We start from the raw sequence: 11,479 nt of genomic DNA, 5'->3' as shown, positions 1-11,479 counted from the left end.
TCCTCAAATTTTTATATGATGTGAAAAAAACTATCTACATACATTCTGACAAAAAAAAACACCCGGAAATTGAAAATAAAACCCAAAATATTTAGTTATTCAGCAGTATTTATTTTGTCGCCTTATGCCAAATATTTTGTTAGTCTTCGAAACACTTTTCATAAACACTTTTTGGGATGGCCTTCGGCAACTTCAGCAAATTTCGTTTAATCTCTTCGATCGATTGAAAACGGGTTCCACGCAACGCAATTAACTCATGCCTCATCGGTTATAATGCACTCCATGAATTTGAGGCCAGAATTCGTATGATAAAGCAATCTCAAAGAGACCTATTTACGATACTCTTTTTAAAAAAAATTCAGCTTTATCGGAACGAAATATCAAAAAAATCATTCGGATGAACTCGTGGGTGATGTTGAGCTTTCTTTCCATCTCTATAACACTCCTGTCCATTTTCAAAAATTAAATTTTAAATTATAATAATATTTTCACCAGTTCAAAAGGGCGAAGTTCGTCCAGAGCAAGATATATCTTCAACGATTTCTCAAGTGGCTTTTGAAGGCTTATAATACACGTCGGCTTGTGTTTTTGATAAAACGGAATCACTATAAGCCTTTTCCGACATTCGCAATGATTCCGCACACGAAATTTGGTYAGMAATACAAAATTTGAGACAAATTCTTTGTTCGACATTTTTATTCATTGTAAAAATCGCAACGCACTACTGAGGTGTGCCAACTAAAGCAACTGCTGTAAACAAACTGGTTGACAGATCGCGCTCATAAGTATTTGACATAGTAATTAAGAATAGTCCTACTAACTTAGCAAAATACATTTTTCTGTAATATCATTTACCCGAGGAATTTAACTACAATTTCTGAGAGCTTTTTTTTTATCAAAATGCGACATATTTTCTAACCGTTGCTATAGTGTAGGATGATGGACAGATAACTTAAATGCGATGATTGGATGCTTCTCTGTTTAAATAAACTCTAATCAAATTGCTTTGATAAGATGTKTAACTAGATTACTTGTGAGTTTGATGAAGATTTGCTGAATAGCAAATTTTGACATATTTATTTTTTACCGTTTTTTACTTTTATGGCTATGAACATCCAAGCAGTATATTAACCATAAAGAGAAACTTTCCAAAAGCTACCTTATTTTTTGTTATTCCGTCGCTTAATAGCAGCAGCAGTTTATTTTCATTTACACCGTCATTAAAGTTGACTTCCTGATTTTCTTGGCTGCCTGAAGAGCGACCATTGCAAATTGAAAGCGTTGATGAGCCAGCAACAACTGCAAATATTTATTTTTAAATTGGAATAACGCATTATTTTTATTAAAATACGAGTCTCTGGCTAATTTTGCAAATTAAACTTCATTCCGGCTGCCAAGTGGCTAAAAATGTGAAAAAGTAGCGTTGATTTGGGGAGGCAATAGGCTGACAGGAATGATCGCTACATGGCAGACGAGCAGACCTAATACATATATATATGTATGTATGTATATATAATTATATATTTGAAGAATCTGTACATTGCATATGTGTACTGTTACAAAGCATAGCTGAAAAATTAACTTAAAAGATGCGCATTTGGAGATAATGTCAGYGCTGCCATGAAAGAGGAGAATATTTTCGTGAGAAAGAAGTATATATATAAGTATATGTAGAAATCTAAGAGTAAATAGTTTAACCTATAGATGGTTTCGATACGCACCAGTGTAGTTTGTGCCAGACTTCGCGTATTTTTAGTGTTAATGATAATTACAAGCACACTCACGCGCCAATGATAAAAATGTCTTCTGATAATGAAGATATTGCTATTGCGCTGTGATCATGGGTTCTGCTATTTGACTTTCTCGCTCCGTATATTTTATGGCGTCAAGTGCGTGCGGCTGCCTGCTGCCTGCTGCCATTACTCAAGTTGACATTATTTTTACGCCATTTGACACAAGAACTCATTAACAACACTTGGCGGAGTTGCTCTTGCASAAGCAGGCAAAGTGACAACAACAACAAGAGCAACATTTAGTTTATGATGTGACGGTCTCGTTGCCGGGTTAAAAAGATTTATGTCACAGAGCACATACATACACACAAACATATCTATGTGGCACATACATAAGTACATGATGTGGCAAGCAACATACAATTACAGACGCAACAGTTGCATGGTACTAGAAGGCATTGGATGCCACCCCAATCCAAGTTCATATTAGTATATGCAACTAAAATGCTTATAAAATTAGAAATTACAAATTAAGCAAAAGTGAGTTTATTTTCTAGTACAAAATTTACTTTAAACATGATATTTTGGGTTGAAAATACTATAAATATAAAAAAATAAGTTAGGCTTTTTCAACTACCCAATATAATCTAACACGATTATTTGTAGACCACTTAAACAACCGCTAGGTGAACAAAACTATTATACTCTGTAGCAAAATGGACCCAGAGCATAAAGTTAAATTTTTGGAATTTCGAAAGAAAATTTTTTTTTTTTGTATTTTAGTATTATTTATACCGCGTAATTATGTTTGCATAATCCGGTATTGAATTATTGTGTAGTATAAGGAGCTAAAAAATAACTCTGTGAAATCAATGTACCACTCTATGTCATAAGCTGACCATCACGACAGCTGTTGCACACACAAATATCTCGTGATTTAAAACGTCTCTACTAGTAAGACTTTTTTTTTGTATTTTTGTAAATAGATATAGTATGTTAGTATTTTTGTAAATAAAATATATAGTATGCAAGAGAGCTTTCACTTACTGTTCACTGATATTTGCCGAAGCGTAATTCCCAAATTATACATTTTCTCCGCACTTAATTTTCCTATTTTTGACGACTGCCACGACACCGAATGGCAGCTTCCAAAGGCTTTCAATATACGCCAAACGTACAAGTATATCTACGTGGATTCATATATGTATGCACATAAGTMGATASATACATATGTTTGTATACACGTCGCTAAAAACCAACTCAATCCCCACAACAACTAACAGAAGCGCCTGCCGGCCACCAGTCGCCTTTAACCATAAGTGAGGCGTGTAATTATCAGTAAATTTATGTAGTCCATACTTAAGAGTTAACTTATGGAAGCGTGTATATATAATATTGTATATAGTGTACCAAAAGATCTATTTAGTTTGCCCAAATTTGAATTCGGAAATATTTTTCTCCTGCCGCCTGCAACCGCAAATGTGCTATATGCGCTTTCGCCTCTTTGTAGTTGTACATTAATTTTAGAATTGCTGCTTTATGACAACGCCGTTGCACTTAATTGTTTTTGTTTTTCTTGTTTATGAAAATTAAAAATAAAATCCATACAAATAAATAGCGCATGTGCCACGTTTATGGCGTTTATTTTCTTTGCGGCCTTTCCAGCGCACCCGTTTCCACCAAACACCAAAAAATGTCTAAATTAAATAAATGAAATACAAAATGTGCAACTGCGATGCATTTGGCTGTCGCACAAATTACACGCCGATGTCTGATTCCGTTGCAGGCTGTCCGTGACTTTTGTCATATACAAATATACGCATACATAGGCACATGCTATATGTGCATTCAGCTTTTCATTTGGAAACTGCTGTTCTCATGCCATCAACAAGAATTAACATATACCATAAATCGCCTTTAATGTATGTATTAAGTCAGCATAAACATACATATGTATAYCATAAGCTACTTCCCCCTTTAATTTGGAGCTTTTTTATTGAAGATTAACGGCTTTAGATGAAAAACATTTAAAAATGCTTTTTAACTAATCCATTGGAAATATTCGTGTAGGAAATTCTCAGCGTTTTGTATACAAATATTTGTTCATTTTATTCCATGAGAAAAAAGGCTGTGAAAATGAGCTTCTACTCCCTAGTAAGAGTTTTTAATTTAAAYTCGCKCAAAACACCATTSTTCCAAATATTTTTTTTATAGGTTGGTATAACTAACAGTAACATCTATGTTTAAAYGTCACATCAAAATAATCATTAGTGTTTAGTATGCGATTTTAGTTTGGCGATAATTACGATGAGTGAAATTATTCAACAAAGAAGTTCCATTGAATTTTGTGTGTGGAATCAAATTTCTGKTGCGRAAGCGTGCAGAATAATTTAAAAGGCCTTCGGTGATAATTGTATGTCGTGAGCAAGGGTTTTKGTTTGGTAAAATTATTGAAAGAACGTCGAGAATGAGTTGATAACGAACCTCGTCGATGGCGATCATCAATATCAACTGTTTAATAGCCCGWCAATAAAATAAAGGAATTTATGCTGGACAATCGACGATTAACAGTCAGAGATCTTCCTGGCATAGTTAGAATATCAGAAAGATTGGTAAAATTWTTTTGAAATAACATTTGGRCCTAAGAAAAGTGAAAACMCGRTAGCTTCCAAAATCACTCAAATTTTTCGAAAACATGTCTACGAAACAATGCTTTCCGACTACTAGGATATCTTGAAATGTATTATTACTGGCGTTGAGTCTTGGATCTATGCTTATTACCTGCAAGCAGACGATCAATCGACCATCAAAGGTGAGCCGAAGACGAAAAAATCACGTCAAAGCAGAGCAAAATCAAGGTTATGTTGGTAGTATTTCTTCGAATATCGAGGTTTGGTGCACTCCGAWTTCCTTCCGATCTGCCAAACTATCAGCAAGTAATACTATTTGAATGTCTTGCGTCGTTTACGCCAAGCTATTCGTAAAAGGAAGCCTGAATTATGGGCCGACAACTCTTCGTTTTTGCATCACGGCAATGCACCGTCGCATACTGCATTGATTCTTCGTGATTTTTTTCGACAAATTTTCAAAAAAAATCATGCCGCAACCACCATAACCCCCTGATTTAGCTCCGTGTGACTTKKGACTAATCAGCAAGCTCAAACAGCCGCTCCGGAAAGACCGTTTTGAGTCAATTGAAGACATTAAACGTGAATAGTTATGCGCATTGAAGGATATTCCGGAAATTGACTTTAACAATTGTTTCGAGGATTGTAAAAAATGTTSGCACAAGTGTAATGGGGCCAAGGAGGATTAAAATTAATAATTTTTTAAAATTATGAAGAAAGTCTTACTATTATTTGCCCAAAGTAGTACATTCATATAATATGTAGAACTTCAGTTTTAACAACGGTGTCGCCACAGCACTTAGCATATTTGTATGTATAGCAATGTAGCTTAGAAATTAATATTTTTTCACTTGGTTCTCTGAAAAATAGGTTCTTCGACATCTCTACGAAAATTTCTCCAAGTATGAGTTCTTAATTGTAACAGGAAGGTCTTCCAATATACAGTTTTCTATACTTTTTCTTATTATCGGATAATAAAATTCAAATCTCGTTGAATGCTCTACAAAAAGGTTCTAACGATTTTTCAGTAATCCTAACCGAGATATTAACAGTTGAATTTTGATTATTTTAAGGCAAAATTTTTTTCTTATCAATTTAAAACTTTTTACTTGGAGAGACTCTTTTAAAGGTAGCTAARAACATATTTTTCAGAGTAMAAAGCGGAAAAAAATATACGTTCTTTTTTACCGACCCTAATGTCCTATACCCATACTGAATAAGAGCTGGCCTCTTCACTTCATCTCACTTTAAATTATTGTTTATTCAAAAGCAAAAGGTCGAATCGCACATGTGTACCAATGTGCGCCCCACATAATTTTACCATTGACATTTCAAAAAAAAAAAAAATTAAATTAATATTGCAAAGCTTTCCATATTATCGCCCGTCTCATATATGACACCACAAGGGCGTGTTCATATTATCTATTAAATCAAATTTGTCTTCGCACGTAATTTTTCGTTTATCAATTTTTGTCTAATTCAATTGCGCTTTAACACCCACTACAGCGCTTTGCTTTCATCTTTTCTAAGTTCATTTGAGTAATTTGCATTTTGAATAATTTAATTATATGTACTGTGATTGTTAACGGTTAGTCTACCTAAACAGTTCAAGAAACTCGTTAAACGGATAAATTACTCTTAAGTGGATGTGAACAATGTAAAGATGGATTTTGGGTTTATTGGCGCTAAAAACACATAGTATGTATGTATATACAGTGTCGGATAAAAAAGTAGCAACATTCCTTGACCAAAAACCCATAACAAATCAAAAAAACTTCTAACTCAGCCAGTGAAATTCACAGTAGTCTGAAGTATGGAATACCAAGCTTTTTGAATATTTTTCCACAGTTCTTCCTGGTTTTTGGACTTAACGCTTCCCATCTTTCTTTGACATTTCTTCACCATTCCTCTATTGGAGCATATATATTGATAATATCAACTGTAAATTTTAACTTTATCCTTAATATTAGTTTTGCCACTTAATATGACTTGTRCTATTACGCACACATTGTTACATATAATTTAATTGTATTTTCAATCAGTTAATGTGCTTTTAATCTTACTTTTTGCACTTTTCTCTCTTTTAATTGGATTAAGTTGTAATGCAGTAATCTGARTGGATGCTATTTAGTACAAAAAGCTTTTTGCTGCTGTAAGCTTGTTAGACATTTATGAGCATACTTATAAGTGTATAAGCATACATACATATGTACTTAGTAATGGAATGAATTATAGCTTTTCGAAACGTACCCAAAACCAATTAATTCAATAAATCAAAAAATATCGAAGATTTGATATTGAAATTTTATATTTTACGCTTTTAACTCTTACTTCCCAAATTATCAGGAGCATATGATATACGAACAACCTTACGAATGCTTATACTACCTTAATTTCATTTTCAACTTGTCACCGCTACAAGCTTTCATTGCAGTCCTCCTCGTAATGCCGTTATGTCATTATGTCATTATGTTGATTTTTAGCACTTTCAGTCTCGCTTGATATGACATATGCAGCACCACCACAGCATGTTAACAATGTGTAGAAAACCCTACGCTGCCCTAGTCATGTCGCCATTAGAGTTTTTAAGTTATGCACATGGCAAAGGAAGGATACAACGAGTGTGCTAAATTTGTAGTCGCATACAGGATATTTGTTGCATGTCGTCCAACCAACGGAGCAACTATGTCCTCCATCAATATACGATTTGTAAAATGAACATATGTGACACATGTGAGTGTAGGACAAGTATGTATGACAGTGTCAGTGAAAACAGCAATTCTGGGTTCTTGTTTCTGGGTCAACACTTGACAACACTCCTTTAACTACCACAATAAAGTGACATTCAACACAAAGTTAAAGCAACTAACTTTGCACTTTCTGATTTATCACTCGTCACGCTGAAATGAGTGAGAAAATATAAGTTTGTTTGTTGTTGTATTTCAAAACGAACGAAGTTATGTATATGACTTCCGTGTGACGCTCAATGCATATCCTGGAACGATGTGAGAGTTAAAGCAATAAACGAGAAATGACTGATGCATGAAATGCAAATTTTTAATAACGAAATTTGCATGGTCGGTTATAATTGAAAATAGAATCTTTTCTTTGCACTTTTTACTCGATAAGTTTGTGAGATTACCACCATTAAAGCTGGTGTAATAATTGAGCTAAGATAGTAGAACTGTGGGTATTTAGTTTGTAGCTTTATTTGTAAAAATTCGCAGAATTGTATTGTGAACTTTATTAAAGCTAAAAAGTAAAAAAAGTTCTCTAACACAATAAATTTCATGAGATGAGGTGGAAAATGGTTCGCTTCTTTACTGGTGTAGACAACGCTTACGCGATTATAGCCGAGTTCAAACCAGCTCGCCAGTCATTTCTTCTTTTCGCTACGTGGCGCTAATTATAAATACTAAGCGAAGCCTGGTACTTCTAAACCTTTCCAACGGAGTGGAGGTTTTCCTATCCTTCTGCTTCCCCCGGCGGGTATTGCGTCGAATACTTTCAGAGCTGGAGTGTTTTCGACATGACCTAGCCAGCGCTGCCCCTGTCACTTGATTCGCTGAACTACGTCAATATCATGGCCAACGCGCAAAGAACCATAACTTTTCCGGAGAACCTTTCTCTCGAAAACTCGTAATGTCGACTCATCAGCTGTTGTCAGCATCCATGCTTCTTCACCATATAGAAGCACGGGAATAATGAATTATAGAATTTGGGTTTTGCTCGTCGGGAGAGAACTTTATTTCTCAATTGCCTACTCGGTCCGAAGTAGCACCTGTTGGCAAGAGTTTTACAAAAGATTGTGATGTCTCGATTCAGCCCTGCAGCTCAAATTATTTTATCCAGCAGTACATTGAAGAATCCTCACGATAGGAAGTCGACTTGTTTGTAACCGCGTTTAGTATCGAACAGGTAGGAGACGTTCTTCTCGATTCTGAAGGAGCTGTATTAGTTTTTCGGGAATACTAAATTCGGACATCGTGGCTTAAGGCATCTCCTTTTTGTGCTGTCAAAAGCAGCTTTGAAATCGACGAACATGTGGTGTGTGCCGATCGTCTTTTCAGGTTTCTTTTGTCGCTTGGGAATATGTGGTCAGTTATTGATGTTCCAGACCTAAAGCCACACTGATATGGTCAAATCAGTTTTTTTTACGGTGTGTTTTAATATTTCACAAAAAACACGTTCGATGGAACCTTATATGCGATGTGAAGGAGACGGTAATTGGCACAGGTTGTGGGGTCTCCCTTTTTGTAGATTGGGCAGAGCACACTTCGTCCGACCATATTCTATAAAGAAGCTGATGCATGCATGATCCTTATCAGTTTTTCGCCGCCGTGTTTGAATAGCTCGGCCGGCAATCCATCGGTCTCACCACTTTGGGGATCTTCTGACGGGTAATTACTATTCGAACTTCTTCATGTTCGGGCATTGGAATGTCCGCTCCATTGTCTTCGATTGGCGAATCGCGTTCAACATCTTCTGGTGTTATTCTATCACTGCCACTTAGCAGGTGGTTGAAGCGTTCCCTACATAATTTTGGTGTCAACTGGGCATCAGTCACTAGATCACCTATGGGTGATTTTTGTTTGTCCGATTGATTTTAGATGAACCTGCAARGATTAGTGATGGTCTTCGCAAGAAGTTTCGGTTCGAACTGGATAACACAATTACCTATTACTTTAAAAATTATATATTCTTTTCAAACTTTTGTCAAGTCAAGTTAAACCTTATTTAATGCTGTTATGTAAAGCTTAAGAGACTTGCTTTTAAAATCGATTTGGTTTCTCAGGAAGATAGCCTTCTGGCTAAAATCAAGGAAAGTTTTTTTCATGGTGATAAACTAAAAAAAAAAAATTKAAATCAACAAAATTTTTTTATAGTGACAAACTCACAACCGTCGACTCAAACCAAACCAACTTATGTCTGTATATATAAATAAACCCGTTAATTGAGGACATTTGTAAATGCTCACATTAAATTTTAAAATGCAATAAATTTAATCTGGTTTGTTGACTTTTACCGTTGACATAATTTCTATGTCATTTGGCGACACAAAATTTGTCCCACTTTGACAGCGCCACGAAACCATTCGCGTTTTCCGCTTTCATTTCTTTTTTAATACTCTTTCTATGGTTATASTCGCAATATGTTTGTACCAAGCAAAGCTGTCACCAAAGAACGTTGAACTTTCGATTACCTTTGCTAACAGTGGCGAAATATTGCTCTGCGCTCGGCACTAGTTAACTTGTACTATATAWGTATGTATGTATGTATATGTATAAAGGTATGTTCCTACATAAATACACAATGGTGCAATTAACAATTAACCTACAAAAGGAAATGTTGAAATATTTACATTTTGCTCATGCAATAGTCCTACCACCCGAACCACCTTTTTKCTACAGCTTAGCACTTGCATATTAAAAAGTCATGGTCCACTTATAGACTGGGCTCGTGCACAGTGAGTCACGTGCTCTTCTCACACACCCCAACTAATTGAGGGCAATTTGTAAGCGGTAAATGGGCTACTTATACATATGAGACCACGGATTTGTTAGGGGACGTGGAAGGCATGTCTATCGCCCATGTTACGCTGTAAGAGAATTTAGTTGCATGTTGCAAGTATGCAAAAAAAAAAAAAAAAAAAACAAAAACTAACTGTAACATATTTGCACGAATATTAGAAAGCGTACAAATTTGTGTCTCTGAATCTGTGCTGCTTTGTGCCATTTTTATTTATTTAATTTAATTTTTTATATATATATATATATTTTGTTTTCAAAGCTGCTGCTTTGTTGCATTTTTGGTAATATCTAGAAAGTAGCATAAAATAGAAATTTCACACAATGTTGGCATACATATACACATACCCTAGTATACCGTTCATGTGCACAGTTTGCCGCAACCGCAATCATAGTCAAATGCAGCAAAGCCAGCAGCTGCAGCTGTTGTCACTGCTGCCTTTGGGGTAAGTGAATCTGGCATGTCTTCCAAGTTGGCATTGCATGCCGCGGGTGGAATCGACAGCCGCTTTCTAGTGAGCATGTAAAAAGCAAAAGCGCATTATGATTAAATTTGAAGGCGACCATTTGTCGCTAAATCAATATTTTAGGGAGAAAACTCAAAAAGTTTCTGCTGAAATACTCATTAAAATTTCGAGGGAAAGCCATAGATCATTTAAATTTTTTTTTTGGTATTTGGTTTAGTTAAGTGTGAAATTTCGAAAAATTCGATTCTTTATTTTTTTATATTATTATATTATTATATTTTGTATATTGTAATTATTTACGTAAGGTTAGGTTAATCTGGTAGGCCAAGAAGCCATGCATAGACCAGTTTTGGTCCTTTGCGATAAGATGAAGTCCAGTTGCTGGGCCCAAGAGGAGTAGCCATCCTTAAGGATGTCTGCGCTTGTCGCGAATTTTAACAGTCAGGAGWCTTCTCGATTTGTGTGGCGTGTGTTGTCACACGACAGTGACCAGTAAGTATTCCTATCATGTTTCTACAGTCTTGGGTGCAAATATGAATTTTGTGTACTTCCGTTYTAATGTTTTGCAYATGTCTTTTGGTGTTTTACACCTCGTTCTAACGAGTTTTGTTTTTCTTTACCATGCTTCTGTCGAGATCGTCGTTTAGAAAATGCATGGGTTTCCTAATGTATATCAATCTTGTCTACTATTTCATTGCCCTCGATGCCKTTATGGTCTGACACCCAGTAGAAGTGAAGTTGCTTTCTTYTGGCAGCACTTTCCACTGCTGCCCTGCTTCCCAAGACACTTCTGGGTTATACGAAGTTACTACCTTAATTGCTGCTTGGTTGTATCCGTAGATGTTGACTCGGGAGCATTGCCGGCAGGTGCATTAGCGATCAGCTCCGCTGCTTTCGCAATAGCAAAGAGCTCAACTTGAAATATACTGCAGTGGTCTGGCAACTCACAAGGTTGCCATCATCCATTTTCGAGCCATCCGTATAGATATATAGAGTGTTGAGCGATCCAGCATACCTTTACGCYAGCCATCTTTTCTATACTTTCGTTCTTTCCCAGTTGAAAAGTGGGGTCATGTAGTCCGTGTTTGCACAACTGACATTACCCACTGAACTATGCCCGAAGG

This window comes from Bactrocera latifrons, unplaced genomic scaffold (genome assembly GCF_001853355.1).
Source record: "Bactrocera latifrons isolate USDA-ARS-PBARC rearing strain unplaced genomic scaffold, ASM185335v1 scaffold_162, whole genome shotgun sequence".
In the NCBI taxonomy this organism is placed as follows: Eukaryota; Metazoa; Arthropoda; class Insecta; order Diptera; family Tephritidae; genus Bactrocera; species Bactrocera latifrons.
The sequence above is the reverse complement of the archived record's forward strand: the minus strand, read 5'-3'. Positions refer to the sequence as shown.